Source organism: Mercenaria mercenaria, chromosome 14 (genome assembly GCF_021730395.1).
Source record: "Mercenaria mercenaria strain notata chromosome 14, MADL_Memer_1, whole genome shotgun sequence".
NCBI classification, from domain to species: domain Eukaryota; kingdom Metazoa; phylum Mollusca; class Bivalvia; order Venerida; family Veneridae; genus Mercenaria; species Mercenaria mercenaria.
Window position 1 is genome coordinate 16,269,032 of NC_069374.1, and position 12,694 is coordinate 16,281,725.

The 12,694-nt window shown below is 36.0% G+C and overlaps 1 protein-coding gene across 1 annotated transcript in view; it reads right to left on the bottom strand.

Annotated features, from left to right (window-relative positions):
• Positions 1-12,694, bottom strand: part of LOC128548109 (fibropellin-1-like) — a 30,330-nt gene that overhangs the window by 7,241 nt on the left and 10,395 nt on the right. The gene's annotated exons all lie outside the window — the stretch shown is intronic.

Sequence of the window (12,694 nt, forward strand, 5' to 3'; positions counted from 1 at the left end):
TTTAACATGTAATACATTTAAAACACAGTAAATATTGCTTATATTCTGAATTTAAGATTGTGTTCTAGAATAGTCAGATAAACATTTATATACATATACGTAAAGTAATAATTATCAACTTAAAGATATACATAATAGCTACTATCAAATATCAAATCATTTCTAGGTTTACTAATGATCATTGTTTATTACAAATAACATTTGTTTATAAATTCATTAGATCAGTAATCTATTGACAATGTTTTTCTGTGCCTTACTTGCAAGATTATATATGAAAATTTAATTAGAAATTTAACTGAAAAGGGAATCTAAACCAAAAGGGAAAATTTCTGTTTTTTAAATTTTAAAGATCGTTCTAGAATAGTGGATAAATTATATATACAAAAATTACTTAAATTAATAAATTGAAACTTAAAGTTTAAAAAATAATACTTTTTTAAACTACACAGAAAAAAATAGAATAAAAACGTCCCATTTTTTTTAAAAATTTAGAGACAATAATCTATTGACATTGTTGTTCTGGCCTTACTTAGCAATAAATATTTTTTAGAATAACTTAGAATTTTAAAATTAAAGGAAATAAAACCAGGGAAATTGCTTAATTTTGAATTTAAGATCGTGTACAAAAAATAGTGAGATAAACTTTTTTTAACAAATCGTAAAATAATTTAACACTTAATGAAAACCACAATAGCTTTAACTACACAGAAATAAAAAAAAATAGAAGCATCTATTCTCGCAGTTAGCCCCATCATACCCATCTACACAAGACAGGTGTGGAGTTGACGCCTGGGACGGGGTACCACCTTTTTTGAAAAGGGTTTGGTCCATCATTATTTTTAAAACAAAAACATATATCTTGTTTTTTAATATTACTTAATGTCTTTGTCATTTTTTCGAAATGTTTTTTTCCCAAATTTTTAACGTATTAAAAATTATTTGTATATGTTCTTAAAAAGTCAAAAGAAATATTTTTTTGAATGTATAACACATTTAAGATTAAATCTTTTTGTCTACTAAACATGAAGGAAAAAAGTTTTTTATAGCCCTCGCAGTTAGCTCCATATAGCTCATCAGTACATGTTGCGTGTTAAAACGCCATCAGCACATGACCACCATTTGAAAAGGGGTTTTGTTTTGCAATCTCTTTCTATTCAAAAAAAATATCAAATTCAATCGAATGTTTGTCATAGTGCTGCTTTTAAGTAGTTTATTCCCTCTGTATTACACACAAGAAATACGTTCGTATGCTTTGACAAAAATACAGAAAAACGTCTACTTACGGGGTAGGCATAAAAGATTGTAATCAAATTTCGGGAAAAATGTTAGACTTACCTCGTGAATGCTTTCTTCTTGAATATCAATCATATTTTTTGACTTACTAACATCTGTGTGTTGTTAAAATAACATTTAAATATAAATTCATATAGATCAACCTTCGGTAATATATTTATCGTTGAACTACTCAACTCTCAGCACGTACACCCGCATTCGTCCATCACAGTTTTGTACACTGAACTTCATTCACTGAAAAAGAGACTGTCATCCCCATTGCGGCGGGTCCAAAACGATGGTGTCTACGAGACAAGCCAAGCCTCGCTGCTTGTGTGTCTGTCGGTAAGAATATATGCCTTTTTGGTCTGCGACAATGCAAAACCAAATCACGCCAGGTCTACGTCATTACAGTTATGGCATGAATGGCAGCTGGAAATAAAAATGATGTTATAAAAGTCTCTACTTCGATCGATCTTTTTATTTACTAACGTATCTAAAAAAAGAATAAATGTGATGTAAACTTACCCACGGATAGTCAAGTCGTTCCTCTAGCATTCTGAGCGGCGGACCGGATCCGAACGTCTGTGTACACTGTGCGAAGGTTTGGCGTCTTGTCGAGGGGTTGTGATCCGAGGCTGTCAAGACCGAGGACGTTCCTTCACACTTCCGGTGGCATGGAATCTGTTCACGATAGACGAACATTCGTGGATGGAGCCGCAATGGTACTGACGCGCAAACGTCGGGTGGGTCCCTACTTCCGGCTATGTGCATGCCAAGAGCCTATGAGCGTTCATGTTCGGACAAGAGCGGCTTCTGCTCGACAATATTTATAAACTACTTCTTCTGTTGTTCTTATTATGCCAGTCTATTATTTGTAAAATAAATCTGGTGTATATTTGTTTTTGCATCGGGTAGGTTCGTGATCTTCATGCATAAATGTAACTTTAATTGCTCATCATTAACCAGCGGTTTTGCTGGGTACCACATCTTGATTCACAATCGTGGGTCCTGTGCACATGATTATAGTCTTTACATGTGTATAGGGCTGATTTAAATAACTATTGTTTCTTTCTTGTGATGTTTTTACTAAATATATCGTTTTAATAAAGTTGAATGCCGTTTATTTATATTCGTCTCTCAGGCGGATGCGGCGTTTCGGCTGGTATTTTAAAGTAATTATGAGACTTTTTTCAGTGTTGATATTGGCCATATACAATATTATTGTTGCCATTTTGACAGCTGGATCCCCTTTGTCTATACATTATGGGACTACTATACCCCCAGACCTCCTAAGGTGGATCACACCTTGTCTTGAAATAGGGGTTACTATACCCATATAGCCATCCTCAGACTGGATCCCTGTAGTTTTTATGCTTTATTACTGATACCCAATTGTCCTTTAACTTATGTCATGTTTTACTACCACGTATGAAACATAGATCACAGTTATTTGTCTTGGTTGACCAATCGGAGGTGGTTAAGCGGTAATTAGTTTCCTCTGTTTGATGGTGAATATTTGGTGAATTTTTGTAGTGAATGTCCTGCATAATGGCATGATTTAATAGGGGAGATTTTAATAGTATGGTTCATGTTACAATTTGACAGGAATGAGAATGTCAGGAATATATGCATAGCCATGAGTTTTTTGATAGGGACTGTTTTGCCTGTTTGCGGCCAATCTAGTGAGTATTCTTATTATGCATGTGTTTTGGTTCAAAATGGTGAGAAAAATGTTGCCGGTCAAAATCCGATGTTTTATGTGGCGGGTATTTTTTCTCTTGAATAGTTCTGTTGTGTTTCAGGTTTTTTTTGGGGGTTGGAATGCATGCAAAATTTGTACTATAGTGTTCCTTTGCTTTATAGAACATTTAGTATAATAGTTATGTGGTTCTTAGGCTTATAGTGTGGATCGTATACGAGTTGTAAAGATGAACCTTAGTTTATATGAGGATTTAAATGTAGGCTGAACGGAGTTATTATAGTACTTAATACTACCACTCGGGAGGTGGTTTTAATACTTTGTGAAAAAGGTAATACTACATTTTATTAAAAGTTGTGGAACGCAAAGTGAGTTATAACTGATTTTACAATTCCCAATCTCCAGATTTACTACCAAATGGGGACGGAAGAATACCATGTGTTTCTCTTTGTATTTCAAACAATTGATGATTTAGCTGGCATAGTGGATTGGAGGTGTTGAGTAAAAGCAAATAAATCAGTTAAATTGGCGATTTGGAGTAAGTTGTTGCTCAAATAATGGACTATTGATGGTATTTTTCAAGAACATTCGTAAGATGGTATTCAGAAGTTTAAATTCTTTGTTGGACATACTTTTGCTTCTGGCAGCCTCCTTCTTTGTAGCCTTTGTTGCTTTATTGCAAAATATTTGTTTAACTTTCAATATTGATTGTTTTTATTTAAACATATTTCTGTGCTTGTGTGGTAAGCAAATCCAGTTTGATTTTTGATTGGCGTTTTTCTAAATGTATGTTAAATTATAAACCGCATCGGCTAGTGTGATCACTGTTATTATGAGGGTCTATTTTTTTACCATATTACCACTAATTTAATGGTCAGCTCTTTAAATGTGTGATTTATGCGAGTTATTTTTTTTTTAAAATTGACTGTGGGAATTATTGTTCTTAATGCTTCCTAGATATGCACAGATTGAAGATTTTGAAGCGCTGATTTTCAAAATTTTCGGGACGGAGTGGGGTAAGGCTTGGTGGCCATGCCCCCAGGACCTCCTAAAGATGGTCGAGCTTCTTTTCTATTTTAAGCACTGTCAGGTATGTGGATTTTTTGTGGTGGGTGGTATTTATTATCCAACATATATCTAATGGCAAACCTTTATTTGTAAACGGCTAGCGTCAACAAATATCGTCATATCAAAGTATCTTAGTGTTTACTTTAGTGTCACAACTTAGTCATAGCTTGTATAACACTAGAGGACACATGTTTGTCTTTGTGTGGGTTCACAGGTCTGACCCCACATTGAGACATTTGGGATTCATCCCGCATGAAAAATTCTCTATATTTTCTCAAAATTCACATACAATTAATCTCGTTTTTTGTTCTTGCTCAAACCTGTTTTTCTGTTTTCTGATGAATTCAATTCAGACAGGAACAAATACTATAACGTATTTGCTTACTTTACGCGATTCCGAAGCGCCCGATGCTTGCTACGTTAATCAATTCCGCAATTTTATTCGCGACTGCCTTAATATACAATGTTCACAGTCGAAGTTTCTCAGTTTGTATCAACATAATTGAACAGATTAATCTGAACGATTAGTTGTTCGCTGTCCCGATGATTTATATTCCTGCGCTTCAAGCTGATTGCTTTTTCAGACGCCAAATGCCTAATTTAGATATTCTGCTTTACTATTCATGCGCCGAGTCCTCTGTGGGAAGCGTCTTCCGGTTTGTCATCATATGGGCCCCCTCCGGTTTTTTTTTTATTGAGATGGGTCGTGCTAGTTCACAATCTTTCTTACCTTGGTATTGCTGTAGACACTAACGAACATGAACACCTGGTTCTTCTGAGGGTGTATCGGTTATTATGCCGCTCGGATTCAGGTATTTGGGAATACTTTGTGTTTTTTTTATAGATTATCCTCATTGTAACTGGTTTCTCCATGCTGCCATATTTGACAAGTCTGTTGCTATTGTGATGAATGGTGTTCTACATTTCCGCTGCCTGGTTTAACTGTATTAGCGTCGGAACTCTCCTGTATAACCGTTAATTACGACACAAAATTCCCTGCGGTCCATGTCAGGCACCTGATGAAATTTGTAATATCGGGTTTTGTCGGTTTTCTTCTCATATTTTTAATGGCATTTTCGCCTTGATGGGTCATTATATGAACTCATGATTCGAATAATAAAGTACTTTACGGCTACCTGATTGTTTTTTTTAAATAGTACCCTTGTGTTTTCAGGTTGCTGCATCAATGAACATTTCTGATTTGTGTTTACCTACACTCAGCTAGTAATATCAAGTACGTAAGATCGGCTTTTATTTTACCCTTAAACGAGACCCGATAACGGTGCTAAATGTTATTTTTATCTCGAAGACATGCCTTCTATATCTCCTATGAACTTATTCATTTCTATCATTTAAAAATGAAGAACTATGACGCTGTTTTACGGTTGGTATCTTTAGGACATGCATATTGTTTTCTTATTTTTTTCGTCCGCAGACATTTTATCTTCGGGAGCAGGACATCTTATCTCGTTGCTCTCATGATAAGATGTCGTGCGTCGAGGTAAGATATCGTGCACTCTCGAGAAAAGATGCCAGAGTTCGAGTTATGATGTCTCGTGCGCACGATGATAAGATGTTAGAACGCTTGTATATTTAAGTTGTAGGGTTCGAGCTGAATGATTGTCGCTTGCGCACAAAGATGAGCAGTTACAAGAGCTCAGGATTGTTGGCGTGCTAGACACGGGGCAACGTGCGCTCGAAGTTAAATGTTGTGTGCGCGAGTTTAGAAGGCGTGCGCACAATTTATTATAAAATTATTTAAAATATTTGAATGTCCTATTCATTCCACCGTTTTTCATCTGAGTAATTGCATACAACGGTAACAATTATCAGCATTTATTCTGCTTTCGTCCTCTTCCGCTGAATAACTGCTGAATGGTGGTCTTACTTCGATTTATAACTGAGTCGGTTACATGTTGCTTTGTTGTATCTACACCTGGAAGTAATAAAGTGTAATACGGCGTGGAATTATGCCAATTTCAGAAAAGCTCGAACGAGATGGGCGTTGTCATTCTATACGCAGGGTAAGTGCAAATGAAGTTGCGGTCATACTGTAGTTGAACGGTTACTAGTGTAATTTGATGACGCTGGTTAGTTGCTCTCGCATAACATATATTTCTTTCGGTTGACAGTGGTAAACGTCCTAGTAATGTGTTAGTTGACAATAAGTGTAATATTTTCGGGAGTTTTATTTCAGGATAAGACACCTGATAATCATTACATGTGCATGTACACATACGCAAGCCATTATATTACACTTATAAACTTTTTATCTTTTATAGATCTGTACTTCTGAAGATTCCACTTGGTTGTGTATACATTTGTATTTATAAGCAAACTCTCGAAGATATACCAACACAGGTGGTTTCATGTATTTATTGTGAATTGAGGTATCTACTACAGTTCGATTACCAGGTCATACGTGTTTACTCGTTTTCAAACCAAAATTTCTGTACTTCATCTTCTATTGATACTTTCTAACTTTTTGCTATGTATTTGTTTCAGCTTGGGTCCTCCAAGTTTTTCTTAAACTAGAAACCGCTAAACTAAGGAAGCTGGAGTTAAGGTTACAAACTGCTATCTTTTATGTTTACAATCTGGATTTTATAAAAACGAACTGTATGTAGTCGTAGTATTATATCCACAGGAGGTCATGTCATGGATTTTTTGTCCAAACGCGGAAAATACCGCTTAACATACTTCTCACTCCTCCAATTATCGATGTTGTCGTCCACATTGAACTTTTGAGGTTCGTTTACGTTTTGCTTTCAATTGTGTAATAACAAAATCGGCAATATCTATTTTAAAACTACATGCATGTGCTTGTCAATACAACTGAAAGTTCTTGTCCTAGAATCGTGAACGCTTCTGGTAATACCCTTGTTCATGTTCTGTATTTTGCTTTCTTTTGTTTAAACTTTAGCTTGGTTTATGGCAAGTGCTTCTTGTCTTTGCGACCAGTGCAGACCAAATATCAGCATTGGCATAGTTCCGTGCGTGGTTCATGGTCACTGTACGGTTGCCTTTCATTCAGTTTCTTTTTTGTATGTACCCTTTGAACAGTTTATGTCTACTGTTCAAATTGAAAGACGAGATGGACCAAATTCATTTAGTAATTTAGCAGTTTCTGTAATGGTTAAGACGCAGCTTGGTTGCTTTTCGTTCTTGTTACACAGTGATTAGAAACCTAAGGGCATGGCAATAGATTTTGTAATATAAACTTTATTGTCCAGTTTATCATGTCATGTTGAATTGCTATGTTAGAGCGCCATTTTTGACTGATGTCACTATAATTGACATGCTTATCAGGTTCTCTGTTATTATTATAGCACTATAGTCTTGTTCAGTGTAATTCCTTCTCTTCTACACATGTGTATCGGACAAATTCTGTTTGAGCGAAACGGACGCTGTTGCGATCTGATTTATAATCGTGCGGCTGTTTTGGCATTTTTATATGTTTTTCATTTTGTTCTACAATAATACTCAACTAGTTTTCATATCGGTCTACCTATGTAGTTATGTACTTATATAATAGGACTGCCCGGTTTTAGATGTGATCAGGCTTCAGAATATGTTTTGTATTTTTGCCATCGATTATTTCTATTATATTGCTTCTTTCCCATTCACTGCTTTGGAGCAGTTCCGTGTTTTATACAAACACGTATGTTTATTTTTTGGGTTTCTGTAAATGGGGCATGTAACACGCTCTAGCCATTTTTAATAATAACAATAAGCTATTTACTTTTATCGCGATGCGATGTAATCCAGATTGTCGCGTAAAAAATTCATTGTGATGGTCACTATAATTATACCTCCGAGTTTGATTACAACATCACAGTCTTCCTGGTTCACAAGTGGATTAAATTTAGGTTGACTTGGATGCTTGCTATTTCGTTCTTTCCAAGTTGACGCACAACTGGGGCCGGCGAGAATTGTCGATGTCAGTCAATCTTACGATATGGATAAGTATAGTGTTGATTTTAACAATACAAATGCTCATGTGATTCTGATTATAGGCTATATCATGGTCAAGGAAGTCAATGTTTCGATACGTTAAATAACATTAGTATTTGTGTCAGGCAAGTTATCGCATGATCTGCCTTTTTCTAAAACGCTCGGATGCTCATAGAGGGTGCTATTTTTACTATCACAGTTTTAAAATAAAATAAATTATCTTTTGAAGTAACTAAGTTTATAGAATCTATTTTGGATTTACGTACATAAACTGTTAGAGTGCAAGCAAGGATCGACATCGATTAGAATTTCAGAAAAGTTTTCGATATGAAAAAAATATACATTAGTTCATAGAAATCCGTCAATTATTACTGAATGCAGGAAGATTGTGGTATTGCGATGTCATTGATTACTTAAGTAACGAAAAATAAGTTAGTGATAAAACTTAAGCTGTAACTCGATTCCATCGCCCTTAATCAACTTCAGTGTTCTATGTCGACTTCTGTCGTGTGATTTGCTAGAATCCGAATTGTCGTACCCATCCATCGGTTGACGCTCCCATAGTCGAGTGGTTAGTCGTTGTCTTGTATCTCGGTAACCTCTCACTGACTGGGGTGGGGCAAGGGTTTCGAGCCTTCCTACGAACATATTTTCTTTTGTGAGAATGTTGGCAGTTTCTTTCGGTGACGAGTGTTTGTTACTGGTTTTTCCAGGACAAAACAAATAAAAAAGTGCGATGCTAATTAAGTATACTAACCACCCGACTTCAAAGAAGGAACTGTTGATATCTCTGGCGTTTAACCCAAGAAAATAATTGTCCGTCGCGAACAAGGTTTCTTGGCAGGTGATTTTCATTAGTCATGAATCCCGATCAAGTTCTATGCTATTAAAGCGAATTGGAAGAGCCCAAGCACTTATGGTTTTTTTAACTTCACTGTTACAACGGCTACATGACCGGAAGTTTAATCGTTGATAAGTAGGACCTAAATACTGTTCAATAAAAAGGCGTACGAAAAAAAAAAGATTCCTGTTAATTCAAGCATGTCAGTATCGCTTGTGCTGGGATTTCAAACACACTGAAATGCTTAGAGCTGTGAACCTTTTTATCTTGAGTCATGTATGTAAACAGGGTATTTATGTTTTAACTAAAATACAAATATTTTTAATGTGAAAAGTGTTGACTATCCAGATCTATTATTTTACTAATGTAAATTAGATCCTGACCAAGCGATAAAATATACACTTTATTTTTATCGACTTTGTCACAAGGAATGCGATGTACATCCGGTGACAGGAAAAAAAACTTATAATGTTTACGTGAAATGTATCGGGAGAAATGCGTCGTTAATTAGTCAGTTTTACCTTGGGATAATATAGAGAGTCCGCACTCCATTCTATATTACTCAATGGTTTTACAGACATAATGTTATCGTTTGAGAGCACGATTCAAAAATGGTTTGTTGTTGATCTGAGTCTAAGTTACGACTAATAAACTGGTATTTATCATCCATTTATAAAACATAAATACATTTACACAGACTTTCAAGTTTAACTTGGCTCGTGTCTTGGCGGAGTTTTTGTAAATGACGGTTACAAAAGTAGCACTCACGATAAGAAAATCGATTAATCTGTCAGTGACTATAATGTGTTATGTGCAAATCAATGAAACGGCGCGCTATTCTGAATTGCAGATATGAGCGCGCCAGGAGAAAACCACGATTATGACTTTGCGACCAGCATGACCGCAGGACCTGATCCTGACATTTGAATAGGCCATAATATGAAGTGTACATGGTCTATAATAGAGGAGGTTTGAGATTCCGTCCATGCGAATCTCGTTTCTCTTAATTTTTGTTGAATTGTGTATTTGTTTACTTTGTAATTTATGCACAAACATTTTGTTCGCTTTTACCTTTCGATTATCCTGACCTATTAGATACATGGTCCATTTAATTTATCAGACTGAAAATGATATGAAAGTTATATTTACGTCATGGTGTTGGAACTAATATAGGACGATGAATGTTTCTTAAAAGTTGTAATGGAATAGAAACGCTTGACTGTCCATTGGCTCGTCCCGCGCACGTTGCGACAAGTTGACGTCATTTTTCGCAGGAAATATTATTGCGCGTCAGTTTGATTTGTTTATTGCCATTTTCGGAAGATTTTTTTTCCGTTTTTTTCCTGTCTTTCGTGATCAGAACGATAATTAGGACCAAAGTGAAATCGGCTATTTGATGCAGTGGTCTCGATGAAGGCTTGAGTTATGTTAAGCTGTGTTGGTCAATTTGTTAAAAAATATGTTAATAATAAACTGGGAAGTTGTTCTATTATTTGTCTTAGCGTTAAAACGATATTAACCAGTATTTACATTACCGTTACTTTTACTTAAAGGCCTAATTATAACTAGCTTTATGTTTTTCATAATCTGTATACGAGGTGGCTTTGATCTGTCTATCCTGGGGAAAATTATTGAGCATTCACCTACAGTCTTTTGACCCACTTTTTCCAAATCGGTAAATCGCCTTTGGTGGGTGTTGGTTCCCAGGTGTATGGCTTATGAAAGTTAGGTGTAGGGTCAGGGTTAGGCTGGTCGGTTTTACAAACTTAAGTAAAATCTTGTTTCTACACATTTTCGAGGGCTACTGGCGCACAGCATTGGGCAAATTACTGTGAACAATCAGTCATTGTTCGTTAAAATTACAACAGGCATAAATATTCAAGTTTTATTGTACTTTTATTGCGGTTTACGAGTGCCAAATCGATGCTAAAATTTCTATAAAACTGGTCGCGTTTCTTCGTGGCCTTTCGTTGAACCGAATTGGTGGATTCGGTCTGTTATTCTGATGTGCATCTACTTCTGTGCTAAATCTATCAACAATGCCATGTTCTGTAAATGATATAGAGCAAAAGTGCATTGAAGACGATCTATTTGACTCTTATTTCTTATGTTCAAAGTTTACGAATTCGTCTTTCACTTGTGTCTACAGCATAATTGTCGAGTAGTTCAAAGTTAGAATTCTGTATCAATCTTGACACAACAATATCTCATGTTCACCACTGGGATTCGACTCAGTCCAACTTCGAACTGTGTGATATTGCTCAATTGTCCTTCTTTCAGATTTCCGTCTTGTTGCTCTCGAATGGTATGTTCAGGAAATTCCCGAGCGACAATTTCTTCTCTGTCTTTGTGGTATATATCGTTGTGACGTTAACAGCATGTCGAGACGTTTGGACCTCTGCTCTCATGTGGTTTCGATGCTGAATACTTTCACCTTAATTCTTGGATTTTAGATGCTGTATGATTAGTTTGTAAGGGGGTTGACACAGTCTGATTGCATTCGATAGAATGAAGCCGATGGTCTATTTCCTGGTACTGTACCGAAAAATAACTTTGTTCAATCAATCTGCTTTCTGATTGGATAATACAAAGTAGGCGTGGTAAATGCCAATTCTGATTGGTTAAAAACAATCTTGCTAGAGATAGTGTGCGCGGTGGTTTTATCTTCCTCATTCCGTTCAGAAAAGATGAACAGACAGCCGTTAGAATTATGTGCACTCATTAATGACGAAGAGCGTAACAGCATTGGAAACATTTGTTGTATACAAACGAGTGGCCTTTATTAGAAGAGTCAGAAAGAGCATCCCCACCCCGATAATGTTCGTTACATGTATCAACTTGGATCGTGTCGAGACCCTTCTTGTCCAAGAGTAGCATGTCGGCGCTATCTAAATGTTCTTGTGGGAAATCGAGTTCAGAGAGGTAACGAATGGACAAGATATGCGGACTTCATCGGCGCTCGAGGTTTCTCTTGGTGAACCCAAGATTGCTGATGGATGGAAATTGGTGAGTTGACACTTTCAAATTGAACTAGATATTTGTACTTGTTTTGTTTTAGCTGATAGTGATTGATTTTTTGAATAACCCATGTAACATGTTAGAATGGTTTAACTGAATTGTGTTTTTATTATTTGTTTCAGGTAATAGTGACGTGTAAAGAGAATTTGCTTCCGAAACAGATATCTTCGCAATAGATAGTGTTGAAGTAAGAAGATGTTGATGATCTACCAGATATAATTAGTCGACTTTAATGAGTACACCTACGTGTACTTTGAAAGTTCCAATCCGTCCCGTAAAAAGGCATTCAAATGCGATGCATAGGCTGAAACCGTACTTCAAGCCTTCAATCAACGCGGTTACTATCTGCAGAGCAGCAACAAGCAGTACATTGTACAGAATACGGTTTGGGAAAAAGAGGGGAAATGAGTCTGGTGGCTCATCAGAGAGAAAATTTCATATAGCTAAGCAAGAGGCAAGAGACGAATGTTATTATGTATAATAGTCTATCAGCGAGAATGATCAATCACTAGTGCCTTGCGACACACCTTTTTGTAAGACTGTTCACATAAGAGTAAAGCTAAGGGATGTTGCTTACCTTTTGCATGACCATAGTAATATCGTGTGTAAAAAAATCGAGGACTGAGGATAAAATGACTGACAGATGCTATTCCTCTTGTTTTTATGATGGCAATAAACATGCTAACATAATCACTTGCTTTGTTTGTTCTTAATTCGAAAATTCAGGTTTAAACACTTTCTCCCCTACAATTTTACATGATACTATGCGATCTCAAACTTGTGACTTATAATTTGATCTCAGAGTAGACAATTGACATCAGTTTGAAATGCTATTCATT